Source organism: Zea mays, chromosome 8, assembly GCF_902167145.1.
Source record: "Zea mays cultivar B73 chromosome 8, Zm-B73-REFERENCE-NAM-5.0, whole genome shotgun sequence".
Taxonomy (NCBI): Eukaryota; Viridiplantae; Streptophyta; class Magnoliopsida; order Poales; family Poaceae; genus Zea; species Zea mays.
This window is the reverse complement of record NC_050103.1, coordinates 115,709,578-115,717,298: the sequence shown is the minus strand read 5'-3', so window position 1 is coordinate 115,717,298 and position 7,721 is coordinate 115,709,578. Positions and strand designations below refer to the sequence as shown.

At 42.3% G+C, this 7,721-nt stretch overlaps 1 long non-coding RNA gene across 1 annotated transcript; it reads right to left on the bottom strand.

The window, feature by feature from the left end:
• Positions 1 to 406: 406 nt before the first annotated feature.
• Positions 407 to 1,841, bottom strand: LOC103633642 (uncharacterized). Its single transcript, XR_002264248.3, has 3 exons — positions 1,738 to 1,841; positions 1,323 to 1,595; positions 407 to 535 (listed from the first exon to the last, which is right to left on the bottom strand). It is a non-coding gene; the product is annotated as an uncharacterized lncRNA (long non-coding RNA).
• Positions 1,842 to 7,721: the final 5,880 nt, after the last annotated feature.

Sequence of the window (7,721 nt, the reverse complement as noted above, 5' to 3'; positions counted from 1 at the left end):
TGGTACAGATGCTAATTTCACACTAGCAGAGAAAGGATCTCATTTATCAAAAAAAAAGAGCTAAGAGTAAACAGATAAATAAGATGATCTGCCACAGTGGGGTGTATGCAGTGAAAACTCAAATTCACCAAACATGAGTAGGAGCAACCAATCATTCAAACATGATCAAACACTTCCTGAAGGGCAGGAACAGATCCTAACAATGAAAGTCTCCATCCACACTGCAGAATGTAGGCACTCTTTTTTTAAGATCGAATTTAAACTTCTTCCGGGCACCACCTTATACGCTTCTGAAGCTTGATCGTGTATCTATTTAGAGCGCATATGGCATAGGCCAGCCAATATTAAATATGGATATGCAGATGATAAGCTGCTGGAGATAGTATTGTTGCCAGCTTCCTTTGAATAAAACTATACTCCTCAGTGCAGTACCTGGCCCAAATGCAATACAAGTGGATGATGCCAGCTTCTCATTCTCGCGAAGGATGTATGTTAGTATTGTTGCAATCCCAGCTCCCATTTAATGTCCAATGATCTAAACAAAATAAGTAAAATGAAGGAAGGATCAGATACAAGACATAAATATTTAACATCATATACTGTCTGTGATAAAAGTTAGATATAAAGAAATATGGGGCTAGATAGAAGTCCCTCCCAAGACAAGAAATCATCTAAGATGAAAAACAAGTAAAGCAAAACAAATGCAAATAGCGTCCTTTAGCTTCTAAACATGAACATTTGAGTAGACATGCATTGCTTAGCTAACAAAAATCACTGAAATCGCAAAAAAAAATATGAAAGTCAATGAAGAAATGAGGTCCAACATTAGTAAGTTGTTCAGCATTAGTTTCATATTATTCTCCTTACAATTTTACATTCATGAGTGTAGTCCACTTATTCTCTCTACTCATGGTAGTCATAACTTTAAGCTTGTACCTCAGTACTTAGGCAATCTATTTTCTTCAGATTCCCGCTCAGCCCTAGAGAATCCTAAAGTCCATTGCTGATACTTTACTGCAAGAGTGTTTCAAAGTTCATTTGCTTTGGCTTGAAGAAAGGAAAAAACCTATTTGCCATTTCCACTTTAAAAGATACTTGCAGTTCCACTTGCTTTAGCATTCACAACTTATGTTGATTTTTGTGCAATTTAATAGGCAGACAGGTAAGCATCAATATGAGTTACAGAACTGTAGTTCAATACAGAAGCACAAAATCTAAAAGAATAGAGCATAGAAAACTCATCAATATATAATACCATGAGTTTTTGACAATAACATCAAAAGATCACCTGGAGATACTCGGCAAGAGCTGAAAGAAATTACCTTAACCTCATATTCTGGGAATTGCTCGATTGCTTTACTCAGGCAAGGAATGGCTTGTTTTGCAATCCATCGAGCTGCTACAACCATTCCACAGTGAGCGTAACCCAACACTAGGTTGGAGACACGACCTTCCTGGACCACAACGTGATGAAATGGAACCTCTGCGCCAGTTGCTGCTGTCAACCGCTCCTTAACACTGATAGCCCCCCTAATGAAAAGGAGAAAGCATTGGCTACTTCTGTCACAGACAATTGTGAAGGCAGGCTTCAGGATCTGTATGATAGAACAGGATATCGTCCAGTTACTCCTGATTTATTATCAGTAGTGGAATGAACAGAAAAATATCGGCCCGCGACAAGTTCGGGATGTTGAGTCTCAACACATAATTGACAACAGAGAGTTAACTGATACTTACGCACCCTCGCCTTAGATTTCTTTATAAGAACATCATTCTGGCCATAACCACCATAGTCCAAAAACACGCTGTATGGCTTCTTCGAGAAATACATGCATTGCTTCAGATATCTGAGCAGCAAAATCAGCTCCTGCCTAACCTCAGGCCCATCTGCGATAATAATCCAGCAGCTTATCATCCAGCAGCTTATTCCAATTTATATTATATTTGTATAAAAAACCATCATTCGCATTAGAGCAAGCATCTGCGATAATAATTCCTACTTAATTACCAAACCTACTCACATTCTGTTCAGTTAATAATTAATCCGTTGCAGGCACAGGGAGTTGAAGGTTGAACGGGTAAGGCACGTGCCGTTTCTGCGATCAAATCCCCTGAACCCGTCTTTGTTGCGAGTTATGTTATGTTTTTGTACAGGTCTATTACCTTTTTTTATTTGAGTGGTACTGAGATAAGGACTTGTCCCACAGCCGGAAGCATTTGCACTGCGACAGCTCTCTTGCTGCGCGACATGGAAACGAATCGATCGAGCTCGTAAAAACCAATCAGTTCAACCATGTGTTTCATTTCACTTTTTTCAGACATCATAGCTTCAGAGAGAAGATATATATATACCTAAACCTAGTGACAAGGCCATCAGCATCTATGCATCAGTGAATTAGCTAATTTTTGGTGTTATGTGTAATCTAGGCTTTTCCTGTTTGCTTTCTTGATTAGCTGTTTTTTGTGTAATGTGTAATCGCAATTTCTGTCATCTGCTAGTTGCCTGCATCAGTGAATTGTGACTTCAGTTGGTAAAGCCTAACTCATGGTTCAGTTGGTAACTTGCTTGTGGCTTCTATGATGCATGTGCTAGATAAGATTACCATCCCATGTGTGAGTTTAAACTCTATATATACATTAGTTTAAAATAAAACTCAAGCTTATTGTTTTTGCAGATGTATAGTGCTCAGATGGGATCTCCAATGGGACCCCAGTTCACCCGTCCGTCACAATCTGGACAGACCCCAAACACCAACGAAACACAGTTATAGTTTTGTAGTATATTTACTTTCATTTACAATTATAATCATGCATCGTTTTATTTGGTTATAGGGTTCTGAGACCGGACAAGGAAACCCACAGATGGACATTCAGTGGTCGATGCCTCCTAGAGGACAGATTCTTCCTCCTCCACAACCAGGTATGGGATATTGGCCACCACCACCATGGGGATATCCTACACATCCAATGGGGCCTTGGGGACGCCCCCCATGGCCAACACAGCCACTTCCGTCACATGCGGTACGTTCCTGAATTTCAATTCTAGTTGATTTCCTCCTAATTAAATAAACTAAGTCTAGATTGGTTTTATCGTCTAGCTTTAGTCACTATCAAAGGGGGGCCACAGTGCACCATTTTCACCTACCTGGGCTAGTTCTCAATTCTCACCTACCTGAGCTCTTCTGAAATCAAACTACAGATTCAGTGTCTATGAACCTATTTAATTGAGATAGTGACTATGAACCTATCTGAAATCAAACTACAGATTCAGCAGATCTGAAGCCCAGTAGCTCATTCCCTGTTCTTTATTGTTCTTGGATGCCGCTGTGCGATAGATTAGGCGATTTAAAATTGCCAAGAATTTAGTGGTCCTGGGCAGAAGAATCCTGGGCAGCAGGACTGGCACTTGAGCGGCCTGTAGGGCATGTTCTTGGTGTACATGTGATTTAATGCTTTCCTATATTTATTTAGAAAAGGACGCTATGTTTATCATGCTTTCCTATATCTTGGTGTACATGTGATTTAATGCCAGTTGTATATTTATGAGAATTTTGGTTTATTTTGTAGGATTCCGGCTCTCATCAAGTGACTCCTCCCCCTCACGCTGACTTTGCGGACAGATGTCTCAATTCTAGTGGTGGAGCTACGAACAACAATCCGATGTCCTGATCGAGAGCGATGGAGCTAATGTTTGAACTTGTGAACTAAAAATGACAACTATGGATATGAACCTATGTATTTGGACTTGTGTGAATTTGTGAACTTATGTATTTGGACTTGTGTGAATTTGTGAACTTATGTATTTGGACTTGTGTGAATTTGTGAACTTATGTATATTTGGACTTGTATGAATTTGTGATATGTATATATATCCCTGTGTTTGAAAATTGTATTGTATGTGATATTCTGTGTTGCATGTGTTATTATGTGTGTCTAATTTATCATTTCTGTATTTTTTATTTTTTTCTGGAAAAGAGTTAAGAACGTGGGTACCCACGTTCTTAAGGTTAAGAACGTGGGTACCGTCGAACTTAATGGGCAGCCCGCGCCGACTCGCGCAGGACACATAAGTTCGACGGCCACCTGTACCCACATTCTTAAAGTTAAGAACGTGGGTGCCGTCGAACTTACGGGACACAATTCGACGGTCCCCGTCGAACTTAAAAACCCACGTTCTTAACGTTAAGTTCGACGGTACCCACGTTCTTAAAGTTAAGTTCGACGGTACCCACGTTCTTAATGTTAAGAACGTGGGGGCCGTCGAACTTACTTCTTTAAGTTCGTCAAAAAAACGCCGTCGGCTATGAACGTGGGTAAACCCACGTTCTTATGTTAAGTTCGACGGCCTATTACATTAAGTTCGACGGTTTTTCACCCACGTTCTTTAACCAGTTTCTTGTAGTGAGGCACGGGACGCAGCTCGGTCGAAATTACATTTATGTCCTTGATAACAAATTACAAACATGACACAAATTATCAAGGACCGAACAGTCTTTTCCTTTTTAAGTCGGTGCCGCCCTTCGTCTCAAGGCGTGTCATTTATGTCGAAGCTTTCTGGGTTGTAGCTTCGGCATATACCTTTGCATTATGTCTGCGTGCATATCGTCCTGCCGAAGGTGTTTTGCTTAGAGGACCTTCGGCGCAGAAGAAGGCCCCCAACAGTAGCCCCTTCGCGGTGCTGGATCATTTTTTGTAACGAGCTCAATCCGCGAAAAATCTCAAAGGCTTCGGAATGCCGAAGGTCCGAAAAACACCTTCCCTGAGCTCGTTGCCGAGAAATGATTAAAATACTCCAGGCGTCAAATGGCCCACCGTTCAGTGAATGCAGACAATCTCGTGGTTTGTCTTCCGAGTACCGAATGGTCCACCGTTCAGCGAGTATAGGCGGCTTGATGGTTCACCTTCCCACCTACAGCACTATATAAACAGACGGTTTTGTGCAAAGTTACCACAACATTCATTGCCATTGCACTGTTGTGCTGTTAAAAAATTTAACCATAGCCGAAGCTTTTTTACTGTGCTCTCAAGCAATCACTTAGTTGTGTGAGCTTCGTCAGAAGAGTGAGCTTCATCAGAATTGCACAAGAACCATCAATCTTCGTAAAAACGAGAAATCCATCAAGTGGCTAGAGTGCGCTCGACTGCAAGGGTGTCACGTGAGGGAGAAGAAACCGAAGTCACTGAGACAACATGAATTTCCAAAGTCATGAAACGATCAGGTTTAGTTGTAACAGAGGAAACCATTGACGAAGGTACACCTGCTGCCAAAGCTGAACAAGCTGATATTGAAGAGGAAAATGCTGATGAGGAAGAGGAGGGTTATAGCATTTTGATCCCATCGAAACCCAGCCACCTAGATTTTGAGAAATCTACTGTGTCTGAAGCCGATGTGCCCATGATGATGAAGCTGGGCTACTTTGGAGAAGCTGAAAGGAAACTTGTTCATTTTGCCGGAGAGGAAACCACCCCAGTGCCAAAGGATGATGAAGTAGTTGTCTTCAAGAGTTTTTTCAGAGCAGGACTGTGGTTCCCTCTGAACGAGATGATAGGAGAGGTCTTAAATTTTTTTGAAAATTATCTTCATCAGCTGACCCCTAATGCCATTGTTAGGCTTAGTGTCTTCATCTGGGCCCTCCGAAGCCAAGGGATGAGCCCAGATGCCGAAGCATTCTGCCGAGTGCATGAGTTGCACTACCAGACGAAGGCCAGGGCAGATGGTCTGCATGAAAATTTTGGCTGCTACAATTTCACGTATCGCAAGGATACGAAGGCTCCAGTTCTTAGCCACCGCACCAAATGGCCAACTAGCTGGAAGGGTGAATGGTTTTATATCAAGGCCGATGAGAAGAAGAGAGAGAAACTGATGACGATGGTCATGTGCCTACTGGCTTTAAGCTTCGGGATGACCCGACCCCTGTGCAACATGCAGCCAGGGTCACCATGCCAACTGTCTGTATTAGAATTCAGGGTGGTGGCCGAACAAATCAGCACTAGAGATCTGGTGCAAGAATACCTGGCCAATAGAACATTTCCAACGTTGAGTGATTGGGGCATGCCGAAGCTAAAGGGAACAAAGAAAAAACTTGAGCTTGTTCGATTGCCTTATCATTTTAAGTTTGAGAAACAGTTCAAGGAGCCTTGCCAAGAATGGCTGGAAATGATTGAAACAATGTGCAATGAAATTTTGCAGAACTACACTAAAAAGGAAGATCAATTAATGACAGCAGCCTTCGGCACCCGGTCGAAACGAAGGTTAAACCGGGTAATGGACGCCCTAAAATTTGAATACCTTGATTATGAGCGACTCAACAAGGGTGCCGAAGGGGCAAAAAGAAAAAGGATTGTTAGCGTTCTGAGCAGACAGGCTGCCAGAATGGTGAAGGAGGATGAGAAGGTTTTAAAGAAGAGAAAATCCACTCCTGAGCCGAAGGTGGTAGCTTTAAAGAAAAGAAAAGCTAAATCCCCAGAGCCGAAGGTAATTGAAGAGGAAGAAGAGACTCCCTCAACACCTCCAGCTGCCGAAGTGGCAAAAATTTTAAAGGTAATGACTGAATCTCTACCTATCAAGCTGCTAAGCCCTCTGGGACCGGAACTGACGAAGCTTTTTCAGAAGAAAGAAGAACCTTCGGCTACAAACAAGGCAGATGGGCTGAAGAAATGAAGAATTGGTAGTGTAATGCAAGCAATTGAAAAGACGCCACCATCGGCCTCAGCATCTAAGATAGCTCCTACTATAAGTGCCGAGGCTGCTGCCAAAGCAAACATATCGGTCGAAGCTGCAGCTGCCGCCGAAGCTGCCAACTTGGAGAGCACACTTTCTGGAATTGATAAATTGCTATTGGATATGCCTATAGAAGAAACAGTTGCGGCGGCAGAACAAGTCATGGCCCCAGTGCCTGATAAAGGAAAGAAAATTGTCGATACTACTTCGGAAGAAAAAGATTTCGAGCTTCGGAACCTGATCGGACAAGAACTATCTGAGTCCGAAAAGAAGGAGCTACAGGAATACGTCATTTCCTGTGGCTACCAGCCAGGAGCGATGCTCTTTGGCGGGATCGATGAAGAGGTCTTGGGATGCGTTCGCGACCATACCGGGGCGAAGGTAGTCGACACTCTATCGAAGAGTGTCGATTTTCCGAAGCTCGAAGCCGATATTAGCAGCTACCGACGACAACATATCGTCGGTAGTTTGTTTTATTCCAACTTTAAGGTAAAATTCTTGTGATGAAGCAAAATTTTTCTTATTTTTGTGACGAAACAAGTTTGCTAATGAAGGTTTATTTATACAGAGTATGCTGCTGAGCAAAGCACTGCAAATGCAACAAGATCTCGAGGATAAAAAGAACGAAATTATAATCGAGGGTTTAGAGAACAAAATCAAAGAATGTGAAGCTTCTCTTGAAAAGAGAGATTTCTTACTCCAAGCAATGGAAGGTTCCTTAGCAGAAGCGCAAGCTGAAAATACTAGATTAAATGGGGAAGTTCTGCAGAAATCAGAGAGCTTCGAACAAGAAAGAAAAAACTTGCAGTTGAAATACGAAGCCGAAGCTGCCGAGAATACGAAGTTGCAGCAGTCCTTGAAAGAACTTCGGCAAATATGTCTATATTTTGGCAACCGCTGCGTACAGCGACTGAAGAAGGTTTTTAACTCAGTTGGGGCCAGCGCTGAAAAGTTTACCCCTTCGGCCGAAAACATATCCAGCACCTTCGAACATATTGAA